Source organism: Typopeltis vanoorti, chromosome 25, assembly GCF_054136105.1.
Source record: "Typopeltis vanoorti isolate ZY-2024b chromosome 25, IOZ_Tvanoo_1.0, whole genome shotgun sequence".
NCBI lineage: Eukaryota > Metazoa > Arthropoda > Arachnida > Uropygi > Thelyphonidae > Typopeltis > Typopeltis vanoorti.
In genome coordinates, this window is record NC_143573.1 from 65670342 (window position 1) to 65683749 (window position 13408).

The following is a 13408-nucleotide window of genomic DNA, read 5'->3' on the forward strand; positions in this document are numbered from 1 at the left end:
CGTCCTCAAGCGTCTCACGATCACTTTGAAATCGCTTAAACCACTTGTAAACTTGAGTACTGGATAAGCATTCATCACGTATGCTTTTTGAAGCATTTGATGCGTTTCGGTAAAACTTTTACCAAGTTTAACACAAAATTCAATCTCAGCTCTCTCCTTGAAACTCATTTTCCGACCGTTCGTCAAAACACACTGTCATTCTTGGCACTATAACTCCGCTTCTAATGAAACAAATGTCATAAACAGTTGACACAAATGAAGGTTGCCGCTTTCGACAAGAATAGATACAACAGGTGGCGCCACTAGTTTCTTCTATTTTCGAAAAGTTCGGTTTCCTTTTGGATAGAGGGTGTAAGAAAGATGTCGCTTTAACACTGAATGGCTGCGAAAAAAACAAAAGTTAATCATTTCCAATGCAGACAATAAAAAAAATCTAAAAGTTGTTTTTAGAATTACTGAAAAGATTTTTATCTAATTAATTTTACAATTAACGTTTCTTCAGTTAACAATCACTCTAGATTTTCTCACGGAAGTCGCAATCGATAGTGAATAATAACCGAGTTACAGCATGTGCCAATCTCGCAGTTGTTCGATGTATCTCCGGAGCCTGAACGCGAAGTCCTTTCACCGAGTGAAGTCTCGAATGGTAACTACGTCATTAAATGGGCGCCAAAAGATCCGCTTGATAATTTAATAAAGCACGCATGTTGGAGAGACTAATTTATGGCACGCACGTATCTGTGGCAAACTTATCGGAACCTAATGTATAATTCCGCTAATGTCGGTGTCTTCCTAACTGTATTTTCCGGAATGCATGCGAGAATCAAAAAGGTCATCTTATATATTCACAGGGATGCATCTAATCAGGAACTGTAACGTGCCTACCTTAAACATCGACGAAAGTATTTTGTTTCGGTTTAGGTGAAGTGGAAATTTGGAGACGACAATTCCAAGTAAAAAAAAATTGAAGAAAATCCTCAAATACTTAAGAAATGGAGGATATTAGTAGAGTGCTTTTATTATCGCATGATTTAGTTATTCATCTTTGATGTCATCCTAAGATGCATCAAAGATGAATAGCCGTGGTCAGACTTTTTTAAGAAAGAATTCTCCTTCGTTTAAGAAAAAAAAATCCTATTTTTTTTATAATTATTTCATTTCAATGATCGTATAAGACAGAAATATGAGCTCACGACTGAAGCATCTTTAATAGTTTTGATAGAATACGCTTTCATGCAGCTGGTATCATACTTGGGCGAAAACCATTGTAGTTCTTAATTGATGGGGTTTGTTTCGATACTCTTCCTTATATAATATCCAAAATTGTAACACTATTTTTTAACTTTAATAATATATACGTTATGGCTTTTCAAATCATAAAAAGATAATTCGGTTACTGGATTTTATTTGTATTTCTGAAGTTATACGAGGGGTATTAGAATTCAAAAAATATTTTTGCATTTTTTTTATGATTTTTAGAAATCCAAACCCTTGAACATTTTAAATATTAAGAGATAATTCTCATTTGAAAACGTAATTTGAAATAATTAAAAAGGTTTTTCTAATAACATTAAGCAACTAAGGCATGGATTGAAATTACAATAGAAGCAACTAAAGGAAAACTGTGTTGTTAGATAGCTGTTAAACGTACGTAGGTGGTCTGAAAGTTCTCGGCCTGACAATGAAAAAACTAATTTATAATTTCAAAATTATTTTTATTTTTCAACATAATCTCCCTTAAGACTAATACATTTATTCCAGCGATATTATCCCGTTCCTGTAGTGGTTCTCAATAACATCTGCAAAATAACCCTCTGCAGCTGCAATCACCTCTTGATTCGAAGAAAACGCTGACAAGCGAGGAACAGTTTTAGTTTTGGGAAGAGATAGAAGTCAGAGGGAGCCAAATCTGGGGAATAGGATGGATGTTCCAACAATTCATAGTGCAGATCCCTTAATTTTCCCATTGCCAAAACACCTTCGTGGGCAGGTGTATTGTCCTGATGAAAGATGATTTTTTTTCCCCTGCAAACCGGGTCTTTTCTCACGAATTTTTTCGTCTAGTCTGATTAAAAGATCGGAATAATATTCCCCGCTTATTGTTTTATCCTTTTCAAGATAATTAATAAAAAAAATGCCTTTAGCGTCCCAAAACACCAATGCCATGATCTTTCCCTGCTGATGGATCCGACTTTCTCTTCTTTGGCGCTGAACAACCGGCTTTTGACCACTGTTTTCACTGCTGCTGTTTGGATTCTGATGTGTAATGATGAATCCAATACCATATCGTGCACATGATCAATGATTTGTAGTGTTGTTACTCTTTTTGTACGTCCTTCATGTGGATCATCTTCAAGGCTGGTACGGCCACGTTTAAACTCGGCAGCGTATTTCTTAATTGTCATAAACGAAGGAGAAGCGTGCCCATAAACTTTTATGAACTTCGAATGAAGTTCTTTTGGCGTTAAACCTTCTTTTACAAAAATTTTACAATCGCACGATACTCAATTTTATTCATTTCAAGGGATACAAAACAACACTTTTGCTTCAGACAGCTGCATAAAACAAACTACTTGATAGAATGACTTGCAATTTCACCTGGATGTTTATGACAGATGTACCAACTTAGAAAAAAATGTCTTGCCGATAGTTTTGCCATTTATGATTGAGTTCGAGAACTTTTCAGACCACCCACGTATGTTTGTTCATATGTCAGCTTGTTTACAGAATGAAAAATCGGATCTGGAAAAGCACGATTATCGGAAATGACTAAAATCAGGTCTCCGATGAACAGACGATGTTTTTGGAAATAATATCTCTGTTTTCTCTAGCGATCGATTACTCACCTTCATTTGAAAAACCCTAAAAAGGATTCCTGTGGATCCGAACCCACGTTTTTCCAACAGAAGGACCAATATCGTGTCATCCTCGTTAACTAGACACACAAATGCCCTCAATCGAAGTCATGATGCTAATGATTGCCTATCATTTGCTTGTATTATCTATTCTTCTTGGAATAAAACCAGAGTTTCTGGAAATAAAAATCCTAAAAGCCTACTCTGTTAACTTCACAAGTTAACAGAGTAGGCTTTTAGGATATTTTAAGTAAAAGTCTGCGAATTTTTGTGAAGTAACATCAATTGACATATATCCCCCTGTACAAAATATCACAGTTGCATTTTTCTATGGTTCTCATATAAGATAACTTCCGAAAGAATTTCTATAAAACTGTAGTTCTCTGCACCTTATTTGTAATAATAAAATCAGGAAAAATATTTAAAAAAAACTATGTTATAAAACATCTGTTTCTTCCATTGGCATCATTTTGAGAACAGCATTCGTTACATTAAAATATTTATATCAACTCGTTAGTTATATTAATTAATAATATTCATTTATTTAAATAGTTATCTAATAGAGTAATTTTCAGATATAGCCTTATTTTTTCTCTTTTTTAAATAAAGATAATCAATAATGAAGTCGTAAAAAGCGTGTTGCGATTGGGGATGATATTATCTGGTAATCTTCATTGGTAAAACTATTGGAAAACCTATTTAGAGTGATGACGTTAGTCGGTGATATTGCGCTTGCCATCTCTGCCTAATATCATGATAAATGTTTCTTATTTGGGCTGAAAACGCTCTCTCTCTCTCTCTCTCTCTCTCATTCTCTCTCTCACTCTCACTTAATCTCATCACACGCTGTGCACAACAGAGCACTTACAAGTAAAATCGAAAATCAATTCTCTAAATGTCCCTGGACCTTGGCAAACGATTACTCCTTTATCTGCTACCTTGTTTTTATCCTTCTTCTTCTAAATCTGCTTGAAACGATGATTTAACAACATTACCCAAACTGTTCGAGAGAGGAACACGCCATCGAGAACTGTTACGTATTTCTTACCTGGAAAATTTTTCGTATTTCCTTCTGTGCCATTAAACATCCGGGAAACAAAATACGCATGAAATAGCATAATATCAGCTGTCACTTATTCTAGAATGGAAGCATTTTTATATAAATCTTTATGGGCTTCTTATCATCGCACGAACTAAATGTGTCACGAAAAATTCCGCTTCCTTAGAAATAAATTCTGATGAGGCTCACTCACGAAATTAGATACTATACAGCCATATTGTTAACATTTGCGCATGTGCATTAAAATATTGTCTACAGGTTAAATATAAAAGTGGGATTCATGTAGAAAATACAGGATTGAAAAATTCACGAAAATAACTTTAATGTATAATTCTTAGAAGCACTATAGTCCGACCACAGAAGCGAGAGCTGTCGTTGGCAGACTGCCAAGAAGAGTCAATTCATGTTGAAGGAGAGAAATAAATAGGGCGATGTACGAATCGGTCACCAACATGCGAAATCACGTGCTTTATACGTAAAATTTTCCAACTGTTATACAAGCAACATAGTCAAATACGATGATCATAAAACAGAAGTTAATTTTCCGACCTGTAATAATAAACATTCATCCCACAATACGGATTTATGACCTTATTATCGGATTGGTTTCTGCTTCTTTTGACATGCGCAGAAATATCGAAGGAAGCGTCTACATCTTGCGAATCCTACTTACAAAAAGTCGAAAGCTAACACAATACAGTATAGGAAGGGATAATATGGAAACCTTGCTCTTTAGGTCTCTAAATAAACTTATTAGCAGTCTCCCACCGGATGAGGAAAATCATCTAAAAACATTCGCAAGCATCTACGCCTAGAGTGAGATTCGGACTCACAATTTGTTAACTACAGAGCGCGGACTATTTTTTAAATTGAAATAAAGTTCTTGGAGATGAACGTACAACATTCTGTTTTCGAAAAAGACGCATATAACTAAGTTCTGAATATCACAGTGATTAATTTCAGTACTCTACATTTTCATACTGTATGTTAAGCTCCTCTGTTGAATTTTCTACGCATGTGATTTTATTAGCATATAGCATTCTTTATACACGTATAGTACAATCCAGTTTCGGTTTTCTAAGATATACACCCTTTGTCCAAAAAGAAACCGAATTTTTCGAAAACAGAAGAAACTAGTGGGGCCACCGGTTGTATCTTTTTGTTGTCAAAAGCGGCAACCTTCATTAATGTTGTGTCAACTGTTTATGACAGTTCTTTCATTAGAAGCCGAGTTATAGTGCCAAGAGTGACAGTGTGTTTTGGCGAACGGTCGGTCGTTACGATATTCATGCCGTACGCGACGAATTCTCGCTATCAATCGCTTCAAAATTTCGAGATAAAACTCACTACTGACAGTTTGGCCAGGCGAAATGAATTCCTTGTGGATAATGCCCTTGGAATTGTAGAAACAAATCAGCATTATCTTTACTTTTGACTTCTCCAAGCGATCTTTTTTCGGATGCCCCTCTTCTGGTGGTCTCCATTCAGCACTCTGGCGCTTAGTTTAGGGCTCATACTCAAAACACCACGTCACCAGTAACGATCGTTTCCAGGAAGTTTGAGTCCTTACGAGCGGTTTTGATGAGGTCCTTGCAGTATTCAATTCGATACAGTTTTTTGGTCGTCGGTCAACTTGTGGGGAACAAATCGCGAATTTACGAAGGCCCAAACTCTGTCAAAATGTTCTGCACAGTTGATTTTGGAATCTCTAATTCATCTTGTATGTTATCAATCAATTTCATGGACGATTTCTGGTTTTCTTTGATGAAATCAAGCACTTTTTGGATGTTAATTTCTCTCAGTCCGGTTTTTGGACGCCCGGCTTTTCGACGTCCTCAAGCGTCTCACGACCACTTTGAAATCGCTTAAACCACTCGCAAACTTGAGTACACGATAAAGCACAGTATGCTTTTTGAAGCATTTGATGCGTTTCGGTAAAACGTTTATAAAGTTTAACACAAAAGTCAATCGCAGCTTTCTGTTTGAAACTGATTTTTCGATCGGTCGTCAAAACACAGTCACTCTTGGCACTATAACTCGGCTTCTAATGAAACAAATGTCATAAACAGTTGACACAACACTAATGAATGTCGCTTTCGACAAAAAAAGATACAACTTTACATTACGCACGTTAGCCTGGTTAGCGTATCCGCTCTCGATCCAAGAAGCTGATTCGAATGTTTGTGGATGTTTGTGATTGTCCTAATAATTCTGTGGAAATGGAATCTCGGACCATATCACTGCTATTAGCAGGAGGCTCCACTCCCATAACCATATGAGATACGGGACTGAGCATGCTAATAATTAATGTGAATTTACTAAAAAATTGAAATAATGTTCATCACCTACTCCACTCCTGCTCGAAATTCATCATTTAAAAGCCTGTCCCTATTCTGTATTTTAATATTCGATTTATTATTAAAATTATAAGCATATAAATGCTTAATAAAAACGTCATTTTATAGTTTTTCAAAAAGGTTTTTATTCTTAACAAGACTGATATGAACTTCGTTTCATGCTCTGTTTAAATATCACGCAAAAAAAGCAATTTCAAGTACTCTTAAAAGGTTAATCGAAAGAAGGGAAAAATAATCGAGTTTCGTTCAAAGCAACGAAGAACTTCTTAATTACTAAATCACCTGCTTGGTCTCGTTTTGCAATTGCAATTAAAAAAGCACCCTTACAAGCAAGGTTCGGCTTTTCATATTTAGCGTAATTGAAGTCATAAATAATAGCGAAATCCCTGTACATGTTTAATATGGCAGGTCCACGAAAACGAGGCAATTAACAATTTTATAAGCATAATTAGATTTTGTGGCCATGTTCTTAGTTAAGTACCTCTTGTTTTGCCGGGAAAAAAACATTCCCCAGAAGTTCTAAAAACAAACCAAAAAAATCAGCGGAATCGCAATTCTTTTTGCATTGACAGCTCAGTGCTCTTGAAAGACGAAAATAAATTTAACTTTTTTTTTCGCGTTAAAGATCGATAATTTGTTTTTAATTTCCAATAATTTAGTACTAAAATATAGCTCTAAAAGAACCGAAGTAAAACCTAATAAAACTCCCTTAGCTAATAAAACAGGGCGCTGGGGAAGCAAATATACTATCGTTTTTTTTTTTAATCGGAAGTTAAGGATGACTTAACTTAATCTTTTTAATCGGAACTTTTAATCGGAAGTTAAGGACCTCATTACATGCCTACAGGAAGTTCTTCCTGTAGGCATGTAATGAGGTCCTGGACTCTTGTGGGCTCGCAGATAGATAGGCAGTTTGATTGATATATACATACATACATTACAAGTATACTGTTTGAAAAGAAGTCAACGGATACCATATTGTGAGGAACAAACAGCCATAGCCACCCCCCCTTAATCAGATGTAAAACCTCCTTTCGCTACGATTACTGCAACAATCCTTCAGGGCATATTTTTCACAAGCGTACGATAGCCATCAATGGGAATTTTGGACCATTCTTCCTGTAGGCATGTAATGAGGTCCTGGACTCTTGTGGGGCAGTCGTCCCATGATGTCACCAGATGGTCCAGTTCATCCCACAGATGTTCAACAGGGTTGAAATCAAGATTATTTAGACGCCAGAAATAAATGATCGTGTTCATGTCCACAAATGATGCAAATTACAGCAGCAGTCTTATGACAACACAAAGGTGCATCGTCTCGCGCTGAAAGACACAATGGTCAGTTCCGTAGAAATACCATAACGTAGGAAGCACTGCATTGTCCAGAATTTTCCGATACCTTTCGGAGTGCAAATTCGTGGCACCACTAACAGAGGTCTGAGGCTAAACCAGGAAAACCAAAACCATACCATCACAGCGCTACCTTCTAATTTCATGGTTGGGTTACGCACTCTGGTAAGAGACGTTCAGCCGGGCATCCACCACACCCATACCTGTCCATCTGCTGGGAAGAGGGTGTAGATCAGGGGTTCTCAAACTTTTTACATTTTGTACCACTTAAATAAGAATCCAAAAATATATATACCACCATAAAATACTGTTTCAAAATAAATATTAAATATGAAAACCCTTATGACACGCTAATGAGACTTCGCATCCGAAAATTCACATAAAACTGCAATAAAATTTATTTGTTCGTTTTATTCGTTACAATATTAAAATACATTTTTCTGAACATTTATTTAAATATTTTGTGTAAAAATTGTACCACCAAAAATAAAGTAATGTACCATTAGTGGTACATGTACCACAGTTTCAGAAACAATGGTGTAGATTGATACGTCGCACCATAAGGTAGCTTTCCAAGTTTCCACGTACCCCTGTAAACACACCATTTAAGACGACTCGGCATGCCGTTTCGGGTAATGTAGGGTTGCATATTGTAGTTCTACCATGGAAACCCACGTTGTGAACCTCGGTTCTGAATGTTTCTGTGCAGATTCGTGTTCGATCGATGCCCGAAACTACGCATTCAACGTGTCGGCAGACGAATTTCACATAGTATTCTTCGTAGCGCCCTACAGTCACATTCGGTGAGTGTGATGGGTCGTTCACTGCGGGTGGCACTTGCAGTTGACTCCCTGATCTTCCATCTCAGTTTGGATCACTGATAGTTGACTTGGGATGACCCCATTTGTCAACAGGTTTCAGAACAGATAGGTCTGCAACATGGCATCCTATCACAACGCCTCTTTCAAACTCCAGGTAACACAAGACTCGTTACCTGGCACGATGCACCTTACTCATGGGGACGTCCGCTGACTTTTTTCCAAGCAGTGCATGTAAAGGGTTACAGGGGGAGAAAAGTGCACTCGCGTGCGATCGTTGCGCCATCACACAGAAACATATATAAGTAATCAATTAATTCGCCATATTTACGTGAAAGTATAATCAACAACATTACAATCGAATAACGTTTGAGTAAAACATAATCTGGCCAACTTTTATTAGATTCCATCCAGCCAAAGAGATATTATTACAATATACATGTTCCGATGATTGGTCCCTTTCTTGTCCTGTAAATACGTTGATTCTCTGTTAACTTAGTCTTGTACGATTGGAGGAATATCACTTGTTAACTTCACTGTTTAATAGTCAATAAAGAGATTCTATAACTTTCCCTCGCAGTACCAAAAGCAGGGTCGTTAAATAACTATTGCCGATAAGAGATTCACCTCGAGGATTAAAATTCCCAAGAAAGTTTTAACAAAGTTGATAAAAAGAGAGTAAAACACGCGTCACCATCTGCTTCGTGTTTACTGCTTGTGGCTAATATGCGCAAAGGAAAAGAAAAATATTCTTTGAAGCGCATCGTCTCATAATTACTCTTAGTTTTAAATTATGAAATTTCGAACAGATAGTTAACAGCGACACGCATTTCCCTTCAGAATAAGCAATAAATTTTTACGAGGTAATGAATGCCAGTCTTCGTAGAGGAGTTCTGAAGATAAATAAGCATATCTGGACAAACATTAGCATCCCTTATCAAAGTGAAGAGAGTTCGTTTTATGTCCCATTTACAGCATCATTACCACAGCCTTTGGTAACACGTCAGAGTAATTTACATATCTTAAGTGCGCTATAATAATCCCTTGAACATTAATAATCATATCTCTCTTTTCCAATCAGCCATTATTGATTGGAGAACTTTTGCTGAACAAGAGAAGTACGCTTAATATCATGCGAGGTATTTTTAGGAAATTTGTAAAGCAATATTACACGGATGGTCTGTTGGGTTTGTTGTTCATGCACGAGTATCGGGCGACGATTTTTAATCGTTTGGTCTTCTTCCCTATTCATAGCAAAATAAATCGGTGTTATTCTATTGCCTGGTTTTCCTCTTTCAGTTGATTCGGACCGTAGGTGACGTTTTAGGCATCGTCCCCAAAGTATTTTTGGTGAGATTTTTACAGGGTAGTTCACCATTACTTTCCCCAACCCTCCAATTTTATTTGGGCTCGGGACCGGCGTATGGCTATGATGTATTCATGACTGTAATCCATGTGTGTTCACGGGAGCGGTTTGTCTGTTCTAGGAAACGAAAAACCCGAGTTTCCGGGTGAAAAAAAAACCCTAACTCCGTATGAGACTGGTCATCTTTAGTCGAAAGAGCCAGATAAACGTTCCTCACAACACTGACGGGAATCGAGCCCAGGTCTTTCCGACCAAAGGGCTCCGTCTATACTGACTTTAGATACGGAGCATAGTTTATATAACAGTTTATACGAAGCTTACGTTTATATAACATGTGCAGTATAGCAAGGGAAAATTGCACACTATTAAGACTTTTCAAACAAGCAATTCAGCTTACACACACACACACACATACACACAAAGCTACGGGTTCGAATACAGCCGTGGATATGAATGTTTTGGATTGTCCTTAGATGGGTGATGAATTTCACGGCGGGAATCAGACCCTTCATCTTAATTACTGGAGGCTTGAAATGGTTGAAGAAAAAAGTTCCATGTTTCAACGCTAGATATTTTTATTTTTTTTTCAAAATATATAAATAAATAAATAATAATTCTTCTTCTTTCACTACACGTTATTCCCGCTTCCTACGCAGGGTCCGCGTGTTACTTAGATGCGGCTACTTCTTAGTACCACTCCCAACCGACCTGTCGCCTAGTCTGCCGCTGTGGGGGGGGGGGGGGGGGGTATGTTTTTGGCTGTAGAAGAGTATGTTTATAGGAGCCGGTTTGCCTACTTGTGGAATGAAAAAAGCCAGGTAAACTGGCGGGACAAAACCCTACTGCCTTCGCTCGAGACCGGCTAACTTGGCTATGCCTAAGGATGATCCTCAAGTTTCTTACGTCTTCGACGGGAATCGAACCTGGGACACTCCTTCCTCAGACGGTTGCGAAGCGCATAGCCACTAGGCTAACCGCGCGGATTAGTACGTAATTTTGATTAATTGTTTTTTTTTTGGGTGGGGGGTTGTTCACTATTTACAAGATACATCGTGTTACATCACGAGCATAATATAAGAATTATATAATTTTATCCACTTTTATTTTCTATCATCATCATCATCATCATCCCGTATAATCAGAATTTATTCCAAAACAATTGTGCACTTGCTATTCATATAAAGATCAGCTGATTTCAGAATCAAAGGGTATACATATAAAAGGTTTTGTTCTTTTCTGCTGAAGCCTTTAAAGATGAATTTTCTTATTAGGATCGCACAAAACCTTGCTAAGTGCGAGTTCCTGTCGGTGTAATGGATTTTGTAAATGCCGTGCGATATTTGCACCTTAAGAAATATTAAAAATATTACTAAACAAAATTGACTAGTGGTGACTTTTTCAGCAAAATAATAAAAGAAACAATAGGAGGATAATTCATCAGATGCCCTTCTCGCTTTTAAGGGTTCAATGGAGTGCATTCGTTTTGAAAAATGGTTCTAAAAATAGTGAGTTGCTCGTTCACAAGAAAACAAAACTGTCTCCGCTTTTATTGATGATTTATTTCTAACCTGTTTTCTTGACAACAAAAAGAAAAACAATCATAAATCATTACCTCCAAGTAGAACTTGGTCTTTACAACGTTATCTTCTAGAAGAATTAAGTGTTCACAAAATAGAAACCCCCCTTTTGTAAATGCGTTTTAAAGGCCAACAGCTAAAGAGAGAAAAGGTTGGTCGAAATTGATGTAATGAGTTGGAAACAAGAAAAAAATAGGCTCAAATAAAGCCTGTGGGAGGAATAATTACAACAGTAAGGAAGGACCACTTACAATAGCAAGCAGGCATTGATGCGTTTCATCTGTAAGATAAATTGACTTTCAAAACCGTCAGCACAGTCCCAAAAAAGAAACCCAAAGGGAATAAAGTCGCCAAAGTAAATACAAAATCAAATGTGGATATCTTAATACTTTTAAATACCAAAATAGATCCTTCAGTCGGAAGTTGCTCAATTAACAGAAGAATTAGTAAAAATAAAAATTACATTATTTCAAGGAATGCACACTCTCCTTACTAATCCACTGTGATAATCGTGAAGTAAATGTTTATCCGTTTTAGATATCTTCGATTTTATTTATTCATTTCAGTTAAACATGTAAACAACTTTGGTATTAAGTTACTTGCGTATTAAGGTACACTTATGGAATTACGTTACTCTTTTTAATAGCTGAACGACGTCCTAATCTACAGACGAAATTTGCATCACAAATATCGAACGTTAAGTAAATAAACTGTTTAGCGAAAACTGGCTTTATTATGATAGTTGACTTAACATAGATAATTTACATGTGCCAAAGCAGGGTTGTGAGCAAAGAGCCATTTGAACCAAACTATAAAGGCGCTAGTTTAATTTAAGAGAGAGAGAGAGATTTATGGCAATTTATAAGTACATATATACATACATAGTTTATTCATAATATAATAAATTATGAAAAAGGAAAAGAGATTTATATTAAAAATTAAATATTGCAAATTATGATCTTCCAAGTCTCTCTATCTGGAGCTAACTGGTAGATGTCAGATGAGATGGAATTTTACAGTTCAGCCTACTGATGGTTTCACATGTTTTTTGCCAAAATTGTTTGCATGATCGTCCTCTACTGCGTTTGCCATCTTCTAGTTTGTACAGGATGAGGGATTCCAAAAAGGGCGAGACTTCAGGATGTCTGAGTTGATGCCCAAGCCATCTGAGTTGTAGTGTTTTGATTATGCTGAAAGTGGTTCTTGCTTAGCCAGATTTAGCACAGCAGAGTGGTCCATCCAGGTGTATCCAAGGGTCAGTCTGAGACATGTAGTTCCAAAGGAGTTAATTAGATCTGTAGTTTTTTTTGGTGCTTATTGTCCAGGTTTGAGAACCATACAAGAAGATGGATCTATTGGTTACATGGTATAGTCTTAATTTTGTCTTTAATGATACTAATGATGATTTCCAGATGGGGTGGAGTTTGTTATGGAAGACTAGAGCTAGCTGTTTACGTTGTCTGATATCATTTTCTGTATTGCTGATGTACGATCCAAGGCATTGAAAGTCCTTTACTCTTTCTAAGGGTTTATTATTGGTATGAAGTATAAAGCTTTCACAACCTATTTATAAGTATTGATTCATTTTTTTGTCTTGTGCACCAAAAATACTACCACTCGCACTGATCTCTTCCATTTTATTTATAATCAAACACGTATTAAATACTATAACATCAAAAATACTGGAATCTGTGCAATATTAAAAGAACCTGTATTTAGTAATCACTAGAAGTGTCTGTTAAATCAATACTTAGCATTTCGATGGCATGGCACAGTGCCATCCTGAATACAGTTTCTAAATGCAGCAAATTGTTACATGATGGATGGAAATAGCTGTTTGGAATTATGACAATAGGGCTATGAAACCACTTGCAAGACTATCGCACTCACTTCCAAAATATTTTGACTAACTTATATTTTTCGTGGATTAGTCAAAGACCTATGACTCAGCCAGAATTGGGGACTTCATAGAATGATTTTTCTCATAATTTCTTGAAGAATGTAATCAAAGATCTTGCTTTTCAC